We start from the raw sequence: 22,561 nt of genomic DNA, 5'->3' as shown, positions 1-22,561 counted from the left end.
TGCTCTGCTTTGGAGACATTCTTGCACATCCGATTTAGCCAAGGCTCTGTGCCAAGGGGTGTCCATTCACCCTCTGCTACTTGAGGCCGTGCTCGCTGTGAGCTGGCCCACCCCCCACCCCGCCCCCACTCCCTCTCAAAAATGCAGTTAATTGACGGTGGATTGGGCCACAGAAGCCTATTATTGGAAGTGATGGGATACAGAAGGATTTATGGGCTGGATTTTTTTTTCTTCTCAAAGAATTACAAGCTAACCCCAAATTGTAGCAAGAATTCTTAAGGTTCAATAATTAAAAGCAAAAGGCAGTCCCCTTGGGAAGGAAGCAGTGTGGTCTGGAAGATATCTTTCAAATTGAAGCAGACTGTGTAACTCCCAAATATTATGGATACAAATTAGCTATATTTGATCACTGGATCTTATTTACCCTAATTGTCTTCATTTCTGTGGTTTCCTGATACGTTTTGTTTAGAGCACACAGTTCAGCAGCTCAGTATTGGAGTCTGCGGTGGTGGCGAGCGCAGGCTTCGGGTTTCTAGCGAGACAGAGAGACAGGACTGAGAGAGAGACCTTTGTCAGGAGATGTGTGTTTTTCCTCAAAGACGTAGAAGTCTTATAAATTCAGACCAAAGATATGTTAAAAAAAAAAAACCAACAAATTTCGTTCTGTGAAATGTTTTGCTTGTCTTTTGGAATGATTGATGTGAACCTAAGATTTGAAATTTGAGCAGCCAAGTAACCAGGAATTAGGACCTTATCTAGAATTTAGGCAAAAACTCCAGACCACTGCTGTTGAGAAATCGGGTTAGAAACCTCCTGAGGAGTGGCTTTCCCACAAGATTTCTGGTGCTTCCCAGATCTGAATGGATGAGAAAAATGGCAGGAATGCAGCATTACTTCCAGTCTCTTTGTCCCTCTCTCTGGTTTGGGGTAAACGCAGGGAAGAAGGGACACAAACAAACGAGGAGACCAGTGTCCATCCAGGTCCCGCCGGAGCGTCAGGCCAGCCGGCTGGGCTGCGGGGGCTGTGGAGGCCAGCTCTCTTCTCCCGGCTTTTCCCTGTTCCCGGAACCCCTGGCTCCCGTGGGTGGGGCACTTGTTATGACAGGGGAGGCCAGGCCAGCTCTGCCCCCGGGGACCCGGATTCGAATCCTGGTTTAGCTCAGAGGGAGGCTGTGGCTGTGACCCTGCGACCTCTGTCCACGTGACTGACACACAGCACTCTGGGGGGCGGACAGCCGCTTCCAGAGGGGTCCTGGGGCAGTGGGAGGAAGCGCTGCGTGGGGGGTGCTGGAGGAGCCTTCAGCCTGAAGCAGGTCCCACGCATCTGGTGAGCACTGGTGTCGGTCCCCGAGTCACACCCAGGCAGGCCGTGCACGTGGGCATTAGTGCGGCCGGGCACACAGGAGCTGTTGTCCAGTGCGTCTCGCCCGTGCCCTGTGGTTCAGGCGCCAGGGAGCCCGGGAAGGTGGGTGTGAGTGTGTGAGTGTGTGTGTGCGCGCACGCACATGAGATGGGCCAGGATGGGGGTCCTGTGGGGGCCGCGGGCTCCGTGATGGGGTCACAGCTGCTCGTGTGTGTCTGACAGCTGTCTGTCTATGACACTGAGTTTGCTCCCGAACGCTCTATTCCTGGAGAAGTGCGTTTCCTTCCCTTGTCTCTAAACAAACGACCCAGTACACACAGCCCTGTGCATCCACAGCCCAGGTGCCCAGACTCGGCTCCTGCTCGGGCCGTGTTGGCTCAGCCCTAGGACGAGGCGGCTGGTTCCCTGGGGGCTGCCCTGGGTGGGCGAGACGCGGCCCACGTACTTGCTGTTGTCCTACAACATGAAGCTCGCTTGTTTCTCTTCCTCCGGACCTGAACTCCGGTTCTATAGATTCCAGGACGCCCTTTCAGTCTTTCGGTTTTGTTCTCTCCACCTGGAGCCACCAGCTCTCACAGGTCTTCCTGACCAGCTCTTGGGACAACCTTGTGGATTCCTGTGAAGCTGATGTGCTTGCCGACTCTGGCGAGCAGGAAGTGAGGACTGTTAGATCCTATGAGATGTCCACACGGGCGTTTGGTTCTCCCATGGCCCTTTGGGGGCAGAGAATTCCATAAAGGTCATGAGGCTTGCCAACGCGCTCCACCTGTTTCCACGAGGAATTTATTCAAAATCATACATAATTCAGTAGTATCTTGCTTCAAGATGTGTTAAAAAATGTGTTAACAAATGTGTTAAAAAAAGGGACCATGTAGTTATCAATATAATTTAAATTCATATTTGCTAGAAAACATCGCTGGATTTCTCCAGTGATCATAATTTATTATTCTTTACTTGGTGGGTGAAAATATTTTTTGCTAAAAATAAATTATATTCCAGTTTATTTTATAGCCCATATCCAGTAACAAAAATCAGTATCCGTCTATTATGCATGTGTGTATCCATCTACTGGTGTGTGTGTGTGTGTGTGTATTATCTACTGTTGTGTGTATTATCTACTGTTCTGTGTATATGTGTGTGTGTATCTATCATGTATCTATGTCTACCTAGCTACCTATTTCTCTCTCTCTCTGTCCAACACTTGATTAGTTCTATTATTTCAGATCAATGACACATTTATTTAGCTCTTCCTTCCCTCCAACTTGCAGTAACATTTAGTAAAACATACCTTTAAAAGTTTATACTTTACAGCCCATAGATTTAAAGCCTCACAAAAACAATGATTTAAGTTTATTAGTTTTAATTCTAGACTTTTGTGGCACTAAAATAGGTTATTAAACCAGTAACCATCAGTGGATCTGTTCGTTCATTTTTGATGAAATCCACAGACCCGGCATGCCTGCGTGCAGGTAGCCCACTCAGAAGCGAATGTCGGTTTGAGACAGGCTAGAATTGTGTGAAAATTACATTTCACATCTATGAATTTGACTCTGTGAGCTCAGCAAAAATAAACAGATATTAAACCCTGGTCGGCAACACCCGGTCGTGACCATATGAGACCCCGGGGTGAACGGAGGTGACTGGACCTGGATGCCCAGTGCCCTGGGTCACGTCAGACCGCCGGAGGCGCTCCTGGTGTAAGGAGCCTGTGAGCTGAGCATGATTCTAGGCCTGGAAGGGAGGTCCCCGCACACCCGCATGAATGTTTCACGGTGTTTGAAGAAGCAATGAACCCTTCAACTATGTGGGCCTTTCTGAGGGGCTTCCAGAGGACCCCTGCTTCTCTCTGTGCCGACCTCAGGAGCTCGCAGCCAGGGAGATGCCGCACCAGCACGAACCAGGACACGGGGTGTTTTCAGCGCAATCTGAGCTCCTGGTTGGGCTCCCCCTATGTCTGTTTCTGCTATGTTTCTGCCTCTCTTCTGAACTTTAACCCGCACCAAGCACATGCCCATCTCTCTCAAAGGAATCCTGAGGTGAGGATGTTGCCGTGTGAACACTCAGAGCAGAGTCCACGGGCTGACCAGCCTTTGTGCGGTCAGGGAAGCACCCAGGCGCTTGCCGTTCCTGACACAGAAAACGAGTCAGCTCTGTCACACACACGACTCGCACAGGAACCTCTGCGCAGCCCCTGGCTTTCAAGAATTTTCCAGGGGTGGCCATGGTAAACCGTGAATTACGCCGGGGAGCGTGATGGTCACTCAGACGCTGCCCACAGAAGCGAGCAGCTCGGAGGATTTCCACACCAGGCACTGCCTGCGGGGCGGGGGTCGGGCTCGGGGACCCTCGGCTGCCCCGTGAGACCGCGTGACGGCGAGAGGCTGGACGCGGCCTCGAGTGCGACCCGCCTTCTTGCCCGGGTCCTCGGAAAAGGATGGATCTTCCCGAGGAGAAGCGCTGTCAGGGCAAGATGCTTGCCTCGAGTTCTGGAAAGAAAATTAAGACGGTTAAGTGGGGCCGGATGAGCTGAAGAAGATACCAGAAGTGTTGGGCAGTGTTTTACGGAGGCAGTGGTGTGTCCGTCGATGCACGTCAAGGTTCTTATCTGGACAACGCGAGGGCCGTCCAAAGAAGTCACACACGAATGTCGTTAGTTCCAAGCTGTGACCTGCTTGAGAAAAGAAATGTTAACATTTGGGATGATTTTAGCATGAAAAGAAGATGTGTTTATGGAAGCAGGCTGACAGGGGCTTACTAGGAATGTCCAATTCTGTTCGCCCTGCTCTGTTTATCACCTGGAATTCAGCGGGGAGTCAGAGGGAACCGCACTAATGGATGTCACCGCTCCGTCAAGGCCACTGTCACCGCAGTCGGGGAGGTGGAGGGGCCTGGCAGACGGTACAAGCGCTGGCTTCTCGGGTGCCTTAGTGACACCGAGGTGCGGGCGGCCCCGTGGAGCCGCAGGCGAGGCTGGTAACAGGAGTCCTTGTGTCCCAGGGCCTGCCCTGCCCTCGGCTTGTTTTCCATATAGGATTACATAATTGGCCAGCAACTGCATAATGGCTTGGATGCAATAATGGCATGGTCTGATTTCCTAGGGGGCCCTTGCTTTCTGAAAACCAGATTCATCCAAAAACTTAAAAACCAAATAAATATTCCTCCAAGTGACGACTGCATTCCAGCTGTCAGGCGGCTTGTAATGACCAATTCTCGGCGCTGGGTGATGGCCTGAGCTGACCATAAATCCTACCCCAATCCTCCGTGTCAGCACAGGCTTTGGAGGCCGTAAAGCAGGCCCGGCTGGCCTGTCAGCTGCTCCCCCGGCCAAGCACCAGCTCTGCAGGCCTGCCCGGCTGGCCCGAGCCATAGCCCAGCAGACGTTTTACGGATGCTTTTCCCCCAAAACCAGATGAAAATGATTATGCACTACAAGGGCTCTTTTGATATAACCGATTCACGGCCAAGCTGGCGTTGGACGCGGCCAGGAGGTGGCGGGGACGGGGCCCCAGCGTGGGAAACGCTGAGCGGTGGGTGCTGCTCAGCCCCCGACCCCCAGAGGTGGCGCAGCAGCAGTAAGCCCCCCACTCCCGAGCACCGGGGTCGCGTATGCCTGCCCCCCGCGCCGGGTCCAGCCCTCCTCTGGGAAAGAATGCTCGCCATCCCAGCTATTCCAAGCAGCATCCTTGACGTCTCGCTCCCCGGGGCCTGTCACCCTGCAGCGATCGCGAGCTGCGAGCCCTCATACCTCAGCTGTTTGTCTTGGCAGCTCCCCCTGTTTTGCTAACTGGACAGATTCAGGCCAAGGCGCCCCGTCCCACCCGCCCCCTCAAGAAGGGGCGCCGTCCATCACCCCCCTGCCAGCCAGCGGGACGCCCCTGGAGGTCGGCAGGGCTGGGAGGCCAGAGCCCTCCACCCTCTGCTTCTCCCTCCTGAGCTGGAGAAAAATGCTGAGGCAGAGATTTGACTCTGGACGAAGAACCGGAGGACGTCTGTGAGCAGGGCAGGGCTGGCGGGGTTGAGTCGGCAGGACGGTGGGGAGCAGCCGGGCTGGGGGCTGAGCTGCACGGCCCCGCCCCTGGTGCTTCCCCCGACTCTTCACGAAGGACAGACACGCTGCAGGGGGCGGGGGGCGTCTCCACTCTGGCCGGGAGCACCATTTTCCATGGTTTCAGAGTGGACACACACTGACGCCAAAGGGGATCATCAGTGGGGAGGCGAAGCCCAAACACAGACTCCTCCTCGAGGTGGGACAGATGGAGCACCGGATTGTCGAGCTTGAAAGGCAGAAGAGAGGGTGGAGAGGATGGTTGCACAGCGGTGACCGTCCAGCTAAATCCAGACCCGCTGCTCACTTCCGGGGAGCAGAGGGCGTGAGCCTGCGTCACTTGGGTCACTGTCCAGTCAGGTCTCTGCGTCGGACACTGGGCTTCATGGGACACTGGCCGAGGATCCCAGCGTGGCCTGCTCGTCAGCTCCAATATGGAGGCCCCCATGTTTGGCCACGTGTTCATTTAAAAGTCCCCCAGGGTGAGGGAGTCTTTTGGTGACGTGAGAGGAATCTAACCGAGATGACGGTCCAGGGACTTCGCTCCCAGGACCACCCTCGTCTCTGCTGTGTCCTGAGCTGAGCTTGGCCTCAGCCTCAGAGGGAGTCGCAATCAGCCAGAGTGACCACGGGGACAAGGCTGGCCTCGGGGGTGCGTGGGAACCCGGGCCAGCTGGGAGCCTACCGCTTGGGGCCAGCAGGAAGGACTGCTCAGGCTCGACACCCAAGGACACGTAGAGGTTTCACCCAGACAGTCGTCTCCAGGGGAGAAAAAGCCTCCCAGCTCCTTCCCATGCCAGCAGGACCGTGAGGATGGGCTGTTCTGGAAAGCTTGTCCTAACGGGGAAACGTTACCCTGGTAAATGAAGGCCAGACAGAAGTGACGGTGTGCTGGGACCCGCCTCTGGGCCCCTCTGGCCCTGTCTGGGGTCTTCCTTCTACCTGGGCGCCTCATTTTCCCATCACGTGGGAGCCATTTCTCACAGGCACACAGTCACTTGCAGGGTTGATTAACTTGCTTGAAATCTTTTCCCCAAAGTGTTCAGACAGTTCTGGCATCCTCACTGATTAGATTTTCCTATAATTCAATCCTACTCATAATTTCTAGTCAGAATTTATCTCTTCCTGTTGATGAATTACTGGCTTTGAAGCAATCTGAACATTCTTTTGGTCAAAATTTAGTACTCTATATCAGAATATTTCTTATGGATTCCATTGCACAACTTTTCATTTTTGTTTGTACTCTATTGAATTTAATATTAATTATCTCTTCATTCTTTAACAAATTTAGGCTTGCCAAAAGAAGATACACACCCAAACACATTCACAGAGATACATTCATATGCATTCAAAAGATGTACATTTACATACGTCCAAATCAAGTCTCTATGATTCCTCATTTGCTTTATTAAAATGTTTCGTCTTTCTAAATCCAGTAAAAAAAAAAACCAAACTTTCTTTTTTATCAGATATTCCAACCCCATCCAGAAAGAAAGAGGAAAGCAGAACGAGCTTTTGACCAATATTGATGATCCTCGTGTACAGTTTTACACAGCGACGGCTGGAGGAGCCTCCTGCAGACGAGCTTCTGAGCCTGTGCATGTGAGACTTACTTCTCCTGACCACCCACAGCGGGTACCCTTGGACTGACGCTTATCTCTGGACCTGCATCCTGCAGTCCTGGGGCTGGGCCAGTAGACGCAGTGTGTGGTGGAGACACTCACAGAAGCCACGCGCCATCAAGGGTGTTCAGCAGTAAGTCGGAGAGGAGAGGGCTAGAAACCACCCATTTATCCCCTTGTTTCCCCAGCCCCACTCATCCCTTCCCTGGAGCCCGCATGCCCTACAGCCACTCCAGCTCACCCTCCAAAGGAAGAAGACGCTAGTTCATCTTCGTTAAATGATCTTATGTTTGCAACTTTTATTGCACATGGTCACATGAGCACATTGTGAAGCGTCGCTCAAGAAACTTACGTGCGTGTGGACCATTTCCTGAGGGATTCACCTGGCCCCCGGAAGGAGCCCAAGTAATGAAGGGTCCTGAAGCTTGAGCTCTGTTGGTTTTATGGTGAATCTGCCTTAGACATCTATCTAGTCATTCGGGATTTTGTTGTTGTTAATTTTAAAAGGGTCTGCTCTGTGTCAAACATATCCAGAGCTCCATGAGGGGCAGGAGTGGTGCTGGCTTGTCATCTGCATCCCCCCGAACCCTCCCCACTCCACAAAGGGCGCGCTGGCACTCAGCTGTCCTGGGGCGCTGGTCTAGTCTGTAAGGGCCTCGGAGGCAAGCAGGGAGCAGGTCACGATATGCGCTGAGAGAGCGAAGGACTGCAGTGCTGGCAGCAAGTCAGGCTGTCTCAAATTCTTCACTTTCAATACAGTTACAGGAAAACCTAATTATCAGCTGGTGGATCATTAAAAATAATTTTGGTGATTGATCATTTCATGATTTTTGGCATATAACTCAGAACAAGTTAAAAGAATTGAGTGACATCACCTTGACAAATCTTTTACTTATTACTTATTTATATGAATAGGACTTCTTTATAAAAAAATTAGTAAAAATAATTATTGCCAACTCATTTCTTATTCTAACAATAAGTAGCCCACAAATTCAATGAAAAATTACACACATACACTCACACGAAAATTTGGGGAAAGTTTGAAATGGGCAGACTATTAGGTACCCGTTGTAACAGGAACATACTGTTCCATGTCATCTCTGACTGGAGCTATTTTACAACCTGGAAACTGAAGAAGTTTTGTGATAGTGCGAATGACTCTTGACCATAGAAATATAAATATATTATGTCTGAATTATTGGAGATTCAGATAACTATTGCTTTGTGGATATTGACCAGTTTTGATTTATCTGTAAATTCATTTCAACATTTCTAATCACTTCTGTATGTGTGTGTATGTGTGTAATTGTTTTTTGAACTCATGGTAATTAACATCGTACTGGTCTCCTCATTGGTTGATGATGAAAGTAAAATCTCTGATGTGCTCATTTTGTATTTTCTCTCTAGTAATGATGATTTTTACCTTTTAAACATTAAAAAAATCATGAAAAAATGATTTTTATCTTTCATTAGAGAAAAACCTTACCTGTGTGATTTCTGTGTGGGGAATTTATGGGGATTTTATTTTTGCTTAGTACATGGCCGGTTCAGGGGCTATGATTTTTCCATCATGACATGGCAGTGATCTCTAAGATGCAGGGCAAATACCAGTATGTGCTTCTCCAAATATTTTCTTACAGTCAGGATGGAACGACTCCCACCTCGAGGGCTGTGTGAATGAACGCGTGTCCACAGGGTGACATTTTCAGCCGATCCACCCACGGCTCGCGAGTCACTGACCCCTCAAGCACGCTGTGTGAAGAGTGTGATGGCGCTTTCTAATTTCCAATTAGTCATGAAGTTTTCTGTTTTCTCTCTTTATGCCCCCAGAATCTTTCTCGTGAAACACCCCCCATAATAGCTATCCCCCCACCCACCCACAGCCAACCCTAACCATTCAGAAAAAAGACAACAAGCTCACGATTGACTGAAATCAGATGCAGATGGATGCTCGGTTTTGTCTGGAGCCAAATGACTGTATCCACAAAGTAACCAGAAAATTCCTCACAGTGAACCCCACTGCCAGGCAGAGGAAGCAGAGCTCAGCCCGGCCGGTGTCCTGGAGGTCAGACCCTCCCAGGTGGTGACTTGGGATCCTCACAGCTCAGTGGAGACTGGAGGGGCATCTCCTCTGAATGGACACGACCCAGCGAGGCGGGAGGAGGAAGCAGCAGCTGAGATTCAGCCCTTTTTTAAGATCGAGGTGTCCTGGGTTTGGCAGGAAGCCTCTGCCTGTGGGGTGAGGGCAAAAGAGAGTGGGGGCCCTGGGCGCGAGGGCCAGTGCAGCCTGCAGGTCTGTAAGGCTCCCGCACCTCCCCCTGGACTGCAGGGCACGAAGGACGTGCACCGTCCGGGTGCGACAGGGGCCCCGGGGAAGGGCCCAGTCCCGAGACAGTGCGCTGGCTTTGCCTCCAGGGCTGCAGCTCGAGGCTGTGTGAATCCAGCCCAGCTCCTGCGTGGCCCCCAGCCCTGACTCGTCCACCTGCTTCCCACTGAGCCCCGGACACTTCAGGTGTCAACTGAAATGGCCCGGTGGGCATCTGGGTGGAGCATGCTGACTGCAGTCTGCTTGGCTAGGAGCTCCTTGGCCATTTCTCCCTTCACTCCCAGTGCCAATGGAAAGACAGCCTCGCCAGCCAGAGATGCAAATGGGTTTCAGAATCATACCCTTTCTGTGAGGCCCGTGGGCAGGAGCCGAGGCTTATTAGCTTTGATTTCCAGCCAGGTCTCAGACGTTCAGGCACATGCGTATACATATGCACACACATGCATAGACACGCACACATGTGTAAGCACAAATGCATGCCCAGGCATACATGTACACACATGATATCAAGCTCGTGCACACAAGTACACACTTGTACACAATGTACACACAGGTACACACTTGCGCACAGTGGTACACAACTGTACACATATGTACAGACTTGTGAACACTTCACACACATGTGCATTCTTGTACACATATGTACACACGTGTTCACAATCGTGCACTTTTGAACACTTGTGAACTCATGTAAATACTTGTACACACCTGTACACACACACAGTAAGTGTGTACAGGTGTGTACAAGTGTGCACAATTGTACTCAGTTGTGCGTTCAGAGGTAGATCGCCCCTTCTCTTCCTTCTGCCCATCCTGACACTGTGTGGCTGATGCACAACAGCCACACAGTCTAGGCTCTTGTCCAGACATGGGGGCTGCCGAGGAGAGAAGCAGAGATGGCCCTTCTGCTGGCTTCCCTCTCTGGGAGAATGGGCGTTGTGATCACCGAAGATAAATCAGGGTCTGCTGGGGCAGGAGTGCAAGTCACTGAGAGACAAGCTGATGCTAAATGAAGGTCGGAAGTTCAAGGGGGACTTGAAATGTGGGTTTGGCAAACAATGGTGTCCAGTCAGTTGAGAGGGGGAGGTCTGCAGCTGAGCCGTCCCCAGGGCAGGTAGGGAGGGCCCTGGCCTCCCACCCGAACCCCCTGCTGTGCTGTGGATGCCCCAGCCCAGGCCCCCAACTCCTGAGTGCAGGCCCCCAGTGCTTGAGGGTGGAGGCTGGGGAATCAGGGGAAAGGTTGCTGCCAGGTGTGGGACATAGGCCACCCCTCGAGGTGAGCTGGGAAGGGCATCTCGAGGTCAGGGGACAGGAAACTGGACCTGAAGTGACCGAGGGAAAGTCATTCCCCCAGCACTTACAGGAATGTTGGGGAGGTCCAGCCTTCCCACAGGATGTGGGCAGGAGGCTCAGCCAGTTCTGATTGAGTCCTAGAGGACCCGGTGTGCCCCGCTGACCCCTGAGTTACACAATATCCACCCTGCACCCCTCTGGCCAAAACTCAGCACAAAGGACGAAGAAACCGGGGTCTAATGTCCCAGGAGACAAAGCGCTGCGATGCGTGATGGCGCCTGGCAGCACAGCCACGTCCGCCACACGCCTGTCACTCCTCGCGCTGGTGACGCTGGAGGCCCGTGGCACTGGGGGAAGGAGGACGATGGGCTTGGCCCCCCCCCGGGACTGACTTCTCACATTAGACCAACTGCCTGCTCGTCTGGGACTCTCTCTTTGCTGTGAATTCTCTGCCGACCTGCCGGCCTGTGTGTGTGTTGGGATCGGGGGGCAGACCCGCCCTCAGGGGTCTGGAAGCTGATTTGGAGGAAGGGCTGGTGGATCCAGGCCCCAGAGGAAGGGCTGGTGCTTGCCAGGCCAGGAGGGAACAGCAGTGGATGCCGGGCTTGTGAGTCACAGCCCCGAGGGTCCCCTCAGCTCCACCACAGCATAGACATCCCAGAAAGTAGAATAACCTGCAAAGTGACAGGGATACAGGTGTGTGCACTGTGGGTGCATGGAGAGACCCCCACACACACGCGGGCACACACACATGCACACACAAACCACGCTTCCTTATCCTCCCAGACGCCGGGTGTGTGCACACGTGTGTGTGCGCGTGTATTCCATCTCCTTGCTACACGGAGAGTGAGGCCAGGGTGGGCCATGAATAGGAGGTGCTCCACCAGGTACACAAGGGGGTCTTGATGGTGTCGGGAGCAGCCATCTGGACGGCTACTTGGGCACAAAGCTGCAAAGACGCACCTGAAGACGGGCTGTCTGTGTCTGGAGTCCAGCTCAGCACCTTCAAGCAGCTGGAGCCCCTGGACTTCCCGCCCCACCTTTTCTGTTTCCAACAGCGTCCAGTGGATATCTTCCGTCGGAGAACCCGTGAGGATGGGAAGAGTGGACGCGTGCGGAGCCTCAGGACAGGGCTGGGCGGGGCCAGATGGGGCCGAGCGCTCACGGGGGAGCAGCCGCTGTGACTGTTTTCACCGAGGACGTGTGGGTCTCCACTCGCCGTGAGGCGGGGCCTGGCACCCGCGTCCAGATCAAGGAGCAAAGCCTCTTCCTTCTCACTGGGTGCGGGGCGGCGGCGGGTGCGTCCCCACAAGCGGAGGAGTCAGCGGTTGCCCACGAGAGTCCGTGTCCCCGAGACACACCAGCCCACGGAGTCTCCAGGGCGCCCGCCAGTGCCCAACTCTGGACAGACGCGGAGTTAAGAGCGGGCAACTCCGGTCGTCATCCCATCAGTCACAGCTCCTCACCTCTCCGACTGGTAAGATTTGCTCTGCGCAGGTCAGATGGCAACACCTAATCGCAATTCCCGGCACAAGCACCACCCGGGCCACAGGGAAAACGACTCCTCCTTCGTTCCCCACCTGGTCCTGTCCTGTGAGAAGCAGGGGTTTCTCCAAGGACGTCCCAAGCCGCATGCAGGAAACGTGGCTGATGGCGTTTCCCGGCGACCGTCCAGCATTCGGGGATGAACGTGGGTTATAAATATAAATACATGACCACTGTCCTCTCTGGTGATTGGCAGACTTAAGCGGCCACAACTCGTAAGCAGGACAGCCAGCCCCGGGCGGCTATTGAGAGCCCTGGAGTCGAGGGAAGACGCAAAGCCCCGCTTCCCGTCATGTTCTTTCCCAGTGGCTGAGACGACTCCTGTCGGGCCGGTCGAGGGGACCCTTCGGGAAGGCGCTGCCCAGGTCTGGTTTCTCTGTAATGCCTCTCTGGTGGGAAGTTACATCTTTCAAACTTGCCACGTGGAATGACTGTCATTAGGAAAGAATTTCATGGCCTCACATTTAATATAAGCTAATGGATTCTGGAGGATTTTGAGCAGCAGATGCTAAGTTTCAGCAGCCTCCTGAGAAGGCTGAATGACACATGAGTGCCAAAGCTCCTGAGAGCACCACATCCCCATCCACAGGACCGAGCACTCACGCTGAGCCGACCTGCCTAGATTTGTTGGGACGCGTGCTGGCCCCAGGCCTCCGCATGTGTGGTCAGCCCCTCACTTCTCTTGTCTGCATGGTCGAGTCTTGTTTTCATTTCCAACGTCCACTGAGTTGTGAAGGCACCTCCACGCGTAGGAACAAGATAAGGTAAACCCACAGACTGACTTCATGGATGGAGATTTGGTAGAGAAAACTCTTTCCATCAGATGAGGGCAGAGTGCAGGGAAATGTGTCAGAGATGTGTCAGTGTGGATATGAAAGGTTAACTAAAATTATGTTCTTATGCTAAAGTATTTTCAGTTTGACATTTCCAGTGGTCATGTATGGATGTAAGAGTTGGACTATTAAGAAAGCTGAGCGCCAAAGAATTGATGTTTTTGAACTGTGGTGTTGGAGAAGACTCTTCAGAGTCCCTTGGACTGCAAGAAGATCCAACCAGTCCATCCTAAAGGAGATCAGTCCTGAATGTTTATTGGTAGGACTGATGTTGAAGCTGAAACTCCAATACTTTGGCCACCTGATATGAAGAGCTGACTCATTTGAAAATACCCTGATGCTGGGAAAGATTGAAGGTGGGAGGAGAAGGGGGCGACAGAGGATGAGATGGTTGGATGGCATAACCGACTCGATGGACATGAGTGTGAGCAAGATCTGGGACTTGGTGATGGACAGGGAGGCCTGGGGTGCTGCAGTCTGGGAGGCCTGCGGTGGCAGAGTCAGACTCGACTGAGCAACTGAACTGAACTGAACCAAAGGCATAAAGATGAACTATAATCTGACAACTCTGATTATAGCTTCTTCCTCCTTCCTTCCTTCATTCTTTCATTCCTTATTACAACACATATAACAAGATGTACCATTTCCACCATCTTTCAGTGCATGGGGCAGGAGCTTTCCCTGCATTTATGCTGCTGAGCCACCAACCGCGACAGCCTCCAGAACTTTCCTTTTCCCAAACTGTAACTCTGTCCTCATGAAGCATCTTCAGTGTTTTTGAAAATCTGGTAGAACGTCACAGTGACACAGGGAAACATTTGGAGCCGTGCCTCATGGGAGGTCAGCCCTCAGGCAGGCAGGTGGGCTTCAGGCCGACAAGACGGGCTCGCAGACGGACCCCCTGCATTGGGAGCCGTACCGGCTCATCGCTGGGTCTCGGCACGTCCTGCAGGGACCACGTGGAGGAGGAGGACCCCGCGTGTCACGCGAGTCTTCCTTTCAGGTCCTCCAAGCAGACCCACTTCCCCACCCCTCTTGGGAGAGGAGGTCCACACCAACACACCGTCACTCATGGCCCAAGCCGGCACTTTAAAAACTCATCTACAAGCGTGGCTATTGCCAAATTGCCCAGAGAAATTACCTTTGAGCAAAGGGAAAAGTATTTGTCACTCCTGGTGTGGTGACTTTTCTCCAGAGTAAACAGCAGCATCCTTCCAAAAATAGCCCCTCTGTGTACTGGGTCAGAGGTATTCACACTCAGCCAGAGCCGTGAAGAGCCAGGAGCCACGCTGACTGTGCCCGCAGAGGCCCTGTCCTGTGTGCCCTCTGGAAAAGCCTCCAGGAGGCAGGATGGAGCCTCTGGAGTCGAGAGGGGACGCCTGTCTGGGCCGAGGCTGGCACGAGGGGAGGGGCCGGCCGGTGTCTGGGCCTGGACTGGGTGGGCTCGCTGGCTGCCCAGATGCTGCAGGCCCCGCTTCTCAGGGAAGGAGGCAGGCACGCAGCAAGGGCGGGTTATATATGGGGAGTGAAAAACACTTAGAAATTATTTTCTGAAGCATAACTCCAGTGTTTCCTGTTTTTATGATCTAGAATTGCCTCGGGAGCCTTTAGGGTCAGTGAACCCCCGGGGAGGCGTGAGGACCACGTGCAGACTTTGCGGTTGGCAGCCAGAGCGCTGACGCGGCAGCGTGCCCACAGCCCTGGCGCTGGGAACAGCTGTCCCCGAGGGGCGGGCGTGGCTCAGGGGGAGAGGGGCAGAGAGGGACAGGAAGGTCTGCTGGGGACTGGCCACCTCGCTCTCTGGCTGAGGCCTCAAGAGCTCAGGTTCCTGGAGCTGAGATAACTCGTGCAAGGACGCACGGCTGAGCCTGTCAAGGCCCTTCCTCCAGACTCCACAGACCACAGTCTCAAACCTCCCGCAGCTGCTGAGACAGCCCAGGCCCTCTGACTGCTTCCTTCTGGAAGAAGGACACTGTGCTAGTCAGGGTTCTCCAAAGGATCAGAACCGAAAGGACGGACATGTATCTATCATCTCTCCACCATCTGTCCATCTATCATGATCTATTAACTGTCTGTCATCTGTCCATCCATCATCTACCTATCCGTCTATCGTGTATCTATTACCTGTCTATCTATCATTTATCTATTATCTGTCTATATCTGTATGTATTACTTATCTATCAATCGTCTATTTACCATCTATCTATTCATCTATCGTGTATCTATCGTCCACCTATGTTCATGAGAGAGGGGTTTACTATAGGGAGCTGGCTCACACAATCTTGGAGGCTGGCAGCCAGGACCCCAGTTGATGAGGGCAGACCCAGGGGAGCGGATGGTGAAGCCGCAGGTCCAAGTCAGAAGGCCTGAGAGCCAGGGAAGCTGGCGGAGCAAATTCTCACCCAAGGCAAAGCTGAAGACAGGAAAAGACCAGGGCCACAGGCAGAGAGTGAATTCTCTCTAATCCAGACTTTCTGTATGGAGTAATCCAGACTGATTGTATGAGGCCCACCCACATTGGGGAGGGCAGTCTCCTTTACTCAGTCTACTGAATCAAACATTGATCTCATCCTCAAACACTCTAGCAGACACACCCAGAATCACATATGACCAAATATCTGGACCCTTGGTGGCCCAGACAAGTTAATGCAAAAATCGGAGTACTGATTGTAAAAGAATTTTAGATAAATCATTTCAAGGAGAAATATGTTCAGTCACTAAGTCATGTCCTACTCTTTGTGACCCAATGGACTGCAGCACGCCAGGCTTCCCTGTCCTTCACCCTCTCCCAGAGCTTGCTCAAACGCATGTCCATTGAGTAGATGGTGCCATCCAACCATCTAATCCTCTGTCACCCCCAAGAAGACACAGACATGAAGAAACTTACAGGAAAATTTATTTGAAAGTTTTAGCAATGACATTTTACATCCAGATGATAATAAAATGATAAACTTATATGCAATCCTAAGAGACTTTACATGGATGTATAGTTTTGAGGTCAAGCACTAAATTCCCATTTAGCAGATGGAGATGCTGACGTCCAAAGAGAATGAGTGACTTCTGTAAGGTCATAAATGAAGAACGAGGAAGAAGTAGCCCCAGAACACCACATTGTCTAACAGTTCAGTTCTTTCTGTAATAATGACTGCTTCGGAGTAGACCTGGCTGATGCATTTTAAATTCACATGGATCCAGAAGGTAACCATCAGTAGCTAAATTAACGTTTTGTTAGTCTAAAAACCTTGAAAAAATTTTAAATCAAATATTTTTTAAGTTGCTATTTGGTGTGAAAGTGAGTGTTAGTTGCTCAGTTGTGTGTGACTCTTTGCGACCCCTGCCGGGCTCCTCTGTCCATGGGACTCTCCAGGCAAGAATCCTGGAGTGGGTTGCCATTCTCTTCTCCAAGGTATCTTCCCGACCCAGGATTCAAACCCAGGTCTCCTGCATTGCAGGCAGATTCTTTACCATCTAAGCCACCAGGGAAATGCATTGCGTGGTGTACTTAGATTTTAAAATGTCAAACTTTCCAGAATAAAGTCTGTGTGAGCCTCAGATGCTCTGAATAATTTTTGCAATCTCAAGCATATAACACCTAACACGGATTTTAGCTGTGGACCGCCAGGGAGGGGGAAAATTGTTGAGAAGGTTGAAAGAGTGAGGCGAGAGCCTAGAAAACTGTCATTTTATTGGACAAAGACCGTCACTGGGCTTCATGCTGACGGACCCTGTGCTTCTTCGTGCGATGGGCCTGCAGTCCCCTGAGGGGCAGGAGGAGCTCTCTGGGGGGAGCGCCGCTTCAGTTCCTGGGGGAACTTGGTGGTTGGCGGTGGGAGGGGTGGGCATCCGGGAACTTTGCTGAACAGGACCCCCAGTCCTCCCAGCTGAGTGCCAGGACAATGACTCTAGTGTGTGACAGCCGGAGCCAGACAGGCTTCCCAGGAGGCCCCCGTGTCAGATGGAGGGCCTGAGGGACAGCAATGAAGAGTCAAGGCTGCAGGGGAAGGGAGGTGGGGGAGGGCCACGTTAGGAGTGATGGATAACAGTTAGAGGGGTCCAGATGTTTTTATTACTTTAAATTTTGCTTCCAGCATCGTGTTTGCAAATAGATTAGTAATGCCAGTTATGCTCGTGCTTCACCTTTAACCTGCCGTATAACTCATCGTGTCTACCTCTGGCCTGGACCTCCCTCTGAGACCCAGGCCTGGGTATCCCACTGCCCGCTTGACATTTCCTCTGAGATGTTCCAGAGCAGCTCAATCCTGACGTGTCCAAAACCAAAGTCGGTTTTTCCCTTGAAAGCCTGGTGCTTGCTCGGCTCTTTATCCCCATGACAGGTACCACCAGCCAGACACGGGCCCACGCGAGCAGCCTGGGGCCACCTCCAGCCCTCCCCTGTCTCCCCTACGCCCTCTGCACCCGTGTCCAAGCCCCCGAGACCCCTCCGGCCACTGCAGTCACCGTGCTGCCCTCATCCCTGCTGTCCGTTTGGGGTGAATTCCCACCTGCTGCTGGAACAGCCTTGCGCAAAATGAGGTGAAAACCACACCACTGGCTTCCCCCTGCCTTAGGGGAGCATGCTGGCCACGTAGCCTCCCAGACCCCGGCATGGCTGGGCCAGACGCCCTCAGCACGCCAGGCTTCTTGCCCAAGGCCTGTGCTCCGGCCCCGCAACAGGTGCCCGGCCCTCCGTGACAGACCCACCCGCCCCACCCTGACCGGGCCCCTGTTCTGCCTCAGTCTCTCTGTGAAAGTGAAAGCCGCTCAGTCGTGTCCGACTCTTGACCCCATGGAGGGTAGCCTGCCAGACTCCTCGGTCCATGGAATTCTCCAGGCAAGAACACTGGAGTGGGTAGCCATTCCCTTCTCCAGGGGATCTCCCCGACCCAGGGACTGAACGCCGGTCTCCTGAATTGCGGGCGGGTTCTTTCCCAGCTGAGCTACCAGGGAAGCCCCTTTGTCTCTTCCTGTGTGCTGTTTCCTCCCTGCTTTGCCTGGTGACCGCCCCCCACATCCTTCACACCTTGCCAGGCCCAGGCTTCTTCCCAGAGTCCTTTCCTCTCGCCCCCACTGGGCCCCACCCCCGTAGGAGGACTGCAGAGCTCTATCCGAAGGTTTCTACAAATTGCAATTGAACAGGTAATCATGTGACCGCTGCATGGCTGTCTCCACCCCCGAACAGGCAGGGATTGTTTCTGGTTTTACTCTTTTGATTTGGGAATGGGAAGAATAAATAAGTGAATCCTAATTGAGCAGGAAATGGCCACCACATCTATAAGAGGCCCGACAGCTCAGGCCAGGGTGGAACCAGGTCACCGCTGCCCACTCTCTGCTGTTGGCTCTCCTTTAAACAAGAAAAGACGTAGGGAGAGGGCTGTGCTAAGAACTTCCTGAAGATCACAAACCCTAAAGATTATGCTCAAAAGTTTCTGGCAAATGAATCTGTAATATCATTAATCAAATTTGATTCTGCAGAAATTAACTTAGAAACTGTTTCATCAGACCTCTTACTTTCCCCCTTTCCATCAGTTTCAGGAGAGGACAGACGGAGTGTGTGGCGTGAACGTTAATTTCCTGATCTTCTAGTGATCCGTCTCCTTTCTTACTTTTCCTACCATCATCCCATTGGTGGTGGCTATCTCTGCACAATTGAGTTTTCCTTGGCTCCCTTCCAAGGTGAAACACCCTCACAAGTTTGGAGGATCCAGGCTGGAGAAAAACTTTGAAATATCTTGGGATCCAAGGCAACTGAACGGGGCCACGTCCATCTCACAGTTCTTCACGATTTGTGCTGGTTTTCACCAAAGTATTTCAAGTTACACACCTGAAGGCTAGTGAAGAAACTTAGTAAGTTGAACAACGGGCTGACGAGCCTTTCGTTTTCCCAGTTTGCTAGAGATGAAAGTTAATCTCCATTGAGAGGCGTTCAGCAAGCGGAAGTTTGAGCTTGGGGTAAATCTGCTTGATTTGCGAGTATTTGCTGGCGCTTTCAACCCTATCTGCATTAACATTCTTAAATTACACAAAATTTACAAAGGCAGCAGAGACAAGACGTGCTCGCCCTCCGTGGGGACTTCGGTGATATTGTAAATCAGCCATTCTAGCTCTCAGGGCCAACCGGACCTCTTGGCCTTTGGATTTTCGGAACATAATTCAGTCTCAGCTCGGGTTCATCTATGTGTCTTCTTCCCAGAAGAGCAGGAAAGGCATCCTGAGAGTTTTAGGATCCCAGTTTATTAAAGTTCTTAAATCATCTCAAAAGGGGAAATATGACCCGAGTAAAACAAGTAAGTTTTTAAAAAATGGCCATCAGAACAAAGGCTGGTGTTTTAAACTGTACGATTAACAGTGACTTTGGCTGCAAGAAGCCCAGAGAACTGTTTCAGGCTTCCGTGGGACTGAGTCACGTTCTCATGGCCATGTATTTATATGTATACTATGAGTATGAATAATAAGAAACACATCTGTACGTTGTCCACATAATCCAATATTAGAAACTTGAGGCCAGCTTTCAACAGCTGAAGCATAAGCTTTAACAGTTTTCTTGTATATTGGAATCACTCTGAATCAGCAACTTGGTGAGACGGTCAGTTTGGACAATCTGGACCCCAGAGGCTGCCTGGGTATTTCCAAGGCAGCGGGCAATCGCCGGTGGAGAACGGTGGAAAGGCCCGCCACGCACGTACGCCTCCTCTTTGGGCAGGTGTTTAAGTCTGCGCCGCTAAGAACTTGCCTTTCCTGTGTTGAGGGAGTGACTTTAGAAGGTCTGACATTTTTCCTCTTCATTCCTGAAATCCAGACAGCACGGGGACCCCGTGAGCCCCTGATGGCAATTGAGGGATGAAAGGTCTTAATTGACAAAAGAGCCCCTTGGCTAAATGCTTGTCTTTGTAGAACTTGTCAAAAGTGTTCAGTTTCAAGCCAAAAAGCTGCCAGAAGGCAGGCCGATCGCTGATGACAGAAAGATTAGGAGAGCACAGATCTGCCGGGCGCACAATGCACAGAATGAGGCAGAAGGCGGGGTCAGCGGAGGGCAGGTAACCCACAGGGATCCTCGCAGGGAGGACCTGGGACCCGGCGTCCACCTCCCACACGACGAGTGGCGACTTGTCTCTGCCCTAAGAAGCTGAAGTCACGAGCTCCAGGCGTGTTTCTAACCCTGTCTCTTTGTTCATCGTGCGTCTACGCTGTGTCAGACTTTGGAGGCACAAGACAAGCACGCGACTGCCCAGGTCATTTGCTGGAGGAACCCTCTTGGCGGGGGCGGGGGCCTGGTATATTCCAGTGGCAAACACACACACACACACACACACACACACATACACACACACACACACAGATTCAGCCCGCTGTGGGTTTTCTGCAGGCTGTGGATTACCTCCAAGAAAAGTCCCGTCTTTTCTGAGTCCTATACAGGGCTATAAATAAGCTGTTTTAGTCCAGCTGAGAAAGTTTAACAAATGGGCAGTTAAGACGTGTGAATGGTCCGGACGACAGCTGTGCCCAGGCCTTGGTGGTGGTGGTTCTAGTTTGTTCCTGGCCATCGAGGGCAGCTGTGCAAAGCTCTGGGTCAGATCTAGAAGGGTGGGGACCTTTCCCCTAAACCTTCCTGCAGACACACCCCCTGTGGTGCTGGATGAAGGAATGGACTTCAGTCCATCCATCCTGGGACTTCTTATAAGTTCTGGTCACCTAGAAAAGAAGTTGGCATTTGGCCAAGGAGGCATTTTGAGCATTTCTATTTTCCCCAAAACTGTGGAATTTCTATCTGCATCAATACCTGCCCCCCACTGCCCTACGCAGTGAGGGAAATGTTGTCTTAACATCCTCCACTTCCAAAGCTCTGCTGGGCAGGTGACAGCAGTGAATGCATGGCAAAGGCAGAGAACCCAGAGGGGGGCTGACTTCCAGAGTTTCCGGGGGGAATGGGGTGGGTGGGCAGGGGGAAAGGCGAACCTCAAGCTGAGACTGACCGATGCTGACGTGTGATGGAGCCGTGAAAAGACGTGAAAAAGAGCGATTGGAAAGGAGACTTTCTGGAGTCCTTTGTCTGCTTTTATGTCTGTCTGTTTGTTTTTAATTAACAGAGTCCCCTTTTGCATTTTACAGAGACCCCAGGAAAATCTATTTTAATTGCTTTTCTCATGAAAAAACCTGGGATGTCAGACAGTGTTTCTTCACATTTAGCATCTTGCCAAGAATGGCTGGCAGAACGGCGGGCTTATGCGGGTGATGCAGGACGTAACAGAAGCCCTGCCCACGTGGTGCTGGGCGTCAGCGCTCAGGGGACCTGCGTCCGACTGTGCTGAGCGTCTCCACGTGAGTCTGATGTGTCAGCCGTGGAGACACCCAGGGTCCCGCTGCGACGCCCATCAGGCCAAGAACGTAGGTCAGGGCTCCAGCAACACTGCCTTAAACCAGGGGCTTGGAACCTCGCCACGGTCACTCGTGCCTGACGGGTGCACTGTTGAGGTAGGAAGGCTCGTTTCAAATCTTTCACGAAATCAGGACAGGACAAGGACTTTAACAGTAGAAAATACAATTTCCTTTTTCTTTCTTTCTTTCTTTTTTTAATGCCACTATTTTCAAAAACAAAAGGGAGCAAAGCTGTCAGCTAGAAGTGAAACGGTCAGCGTCTGCCTGGTAATCTTCCAGCTGTGCCACAGCGATTTTCACCAGCAATTTAAAAAATCCTGTCATAAGCAGAAAACGGATCTGGCCACCAAAGTAAACTCCGCTTCCTGCCAGTGACTGAATGTGACTTCCAGGTTTATAAACTCCGAGGCCACTCACATCACGTTAGCTGTTGAGCTGGGGTGAGGTTTGGCTCTCAGAGATGTTGACAATATTTTTCAAGTTTTGTAATAAGCGAGTGTCCTGTGAAACTCACCATGTGGACAGCGGGAAGGGGGCAGCCTGGCAGTCTTACTCTGTGTTCCCGGCGTCGGGGGCTGCCCTGCCAGCCCAAGAGAGAGGTTTAAACAGTGTCAGAGTGACATGGTGGTGCCGAGTTAGAAGCTGTGGACAGCCGTTACCTGCAGGGTCTACATCCCAGTGCTGAGAGAACTCATCCTTTCTCAAACTCTAGCAGATTAAAGGTTTGCATGTGCCGTGGGCAGGAAGCCACCGTTTCTGGGAATATGAGGAAAAGGTATAGATTTGTGTCTCCCGTCTCTTTTCATGGAGTGTGAATTCACCCTGCTCAAGTTATTCTATCTGAAGCTGGTCTGGGAACCTGGGTTGGCAAGGAGCAGCCACGTCTGTAGAATGACTCAGTCATTCCAGTTTCCTGCAGCCTGGTGACCCCCATCCCCGAAGTGGCTGCCACTCACACCCAACCGCCATCACCAAGACGTCCCGGGCTACCCTTCCTGGAAGCTGCCCCTGGGCCTCTGGCATCTGGAGGCCCCCAGACCTTGGCTGTGAGGAGGCGGCTCTGCTGGGAGTGGAGGGATAGCTGCAGACACGGGATGTGGAAACGCCTGGGGTCCTTAGACATAATCAGACACAATCTGCAGAGCTTCAGGCCTTTCTGTT

General features: G+C 52.1%; 1 long non-coding RNA gene across 2 annotated transcripts in view; it reads right to left on the bottom strand.

Moving 5' to 3' along the window:
• Positions 1–6,472: 6,472 nt before the first annotated feature.
• LOC112443832 (uncharacterized) overlaps positions 6,473–22,561 on the bottom strand; it is a 25,571-nt gene continuing 9,482 nt past the window's right edge. The window contains exons 3-4 of one of the 2 annotated variants that reach the window (XR_009492610.1): positions 8,952–9,262; positions 6,473–7,812 (exon numbers count right to left, since the gene is read on the bottom strand). This is a non-coding gene — a long non-coding RNA (uncharacterized lncRNA). Of the gene's footprint in view, positions 7,813–7,919; positions 8,783–8,951; positions 9,263–22,561 lie in introns of those variants that run through there. The other variant, XR_009492611.1, reaches the window with a different exon arrangement.

Source organism: Bos taurus, chromosome 23, assembly GCF_002263795.3.
Source record: "Bos taurus isolate L1 Dominette 01449 registration number 42190680 breed Hereford chromosome 23, ARS-UCD2.0, whole genome shotgun sequence".
Classification (NCBI taxonomy): domain Eukaryota; kingdom Metazoa; phylum Chordata; class Mammalia; order Artiodactyla; family Bovidae; genus Bos; species Bos taurus.
The sequence above is the reverse complement of the archived record's forward strand: the minus strand, read 5'-3'. Positions and strand labels throughout refer to the sequence as shown.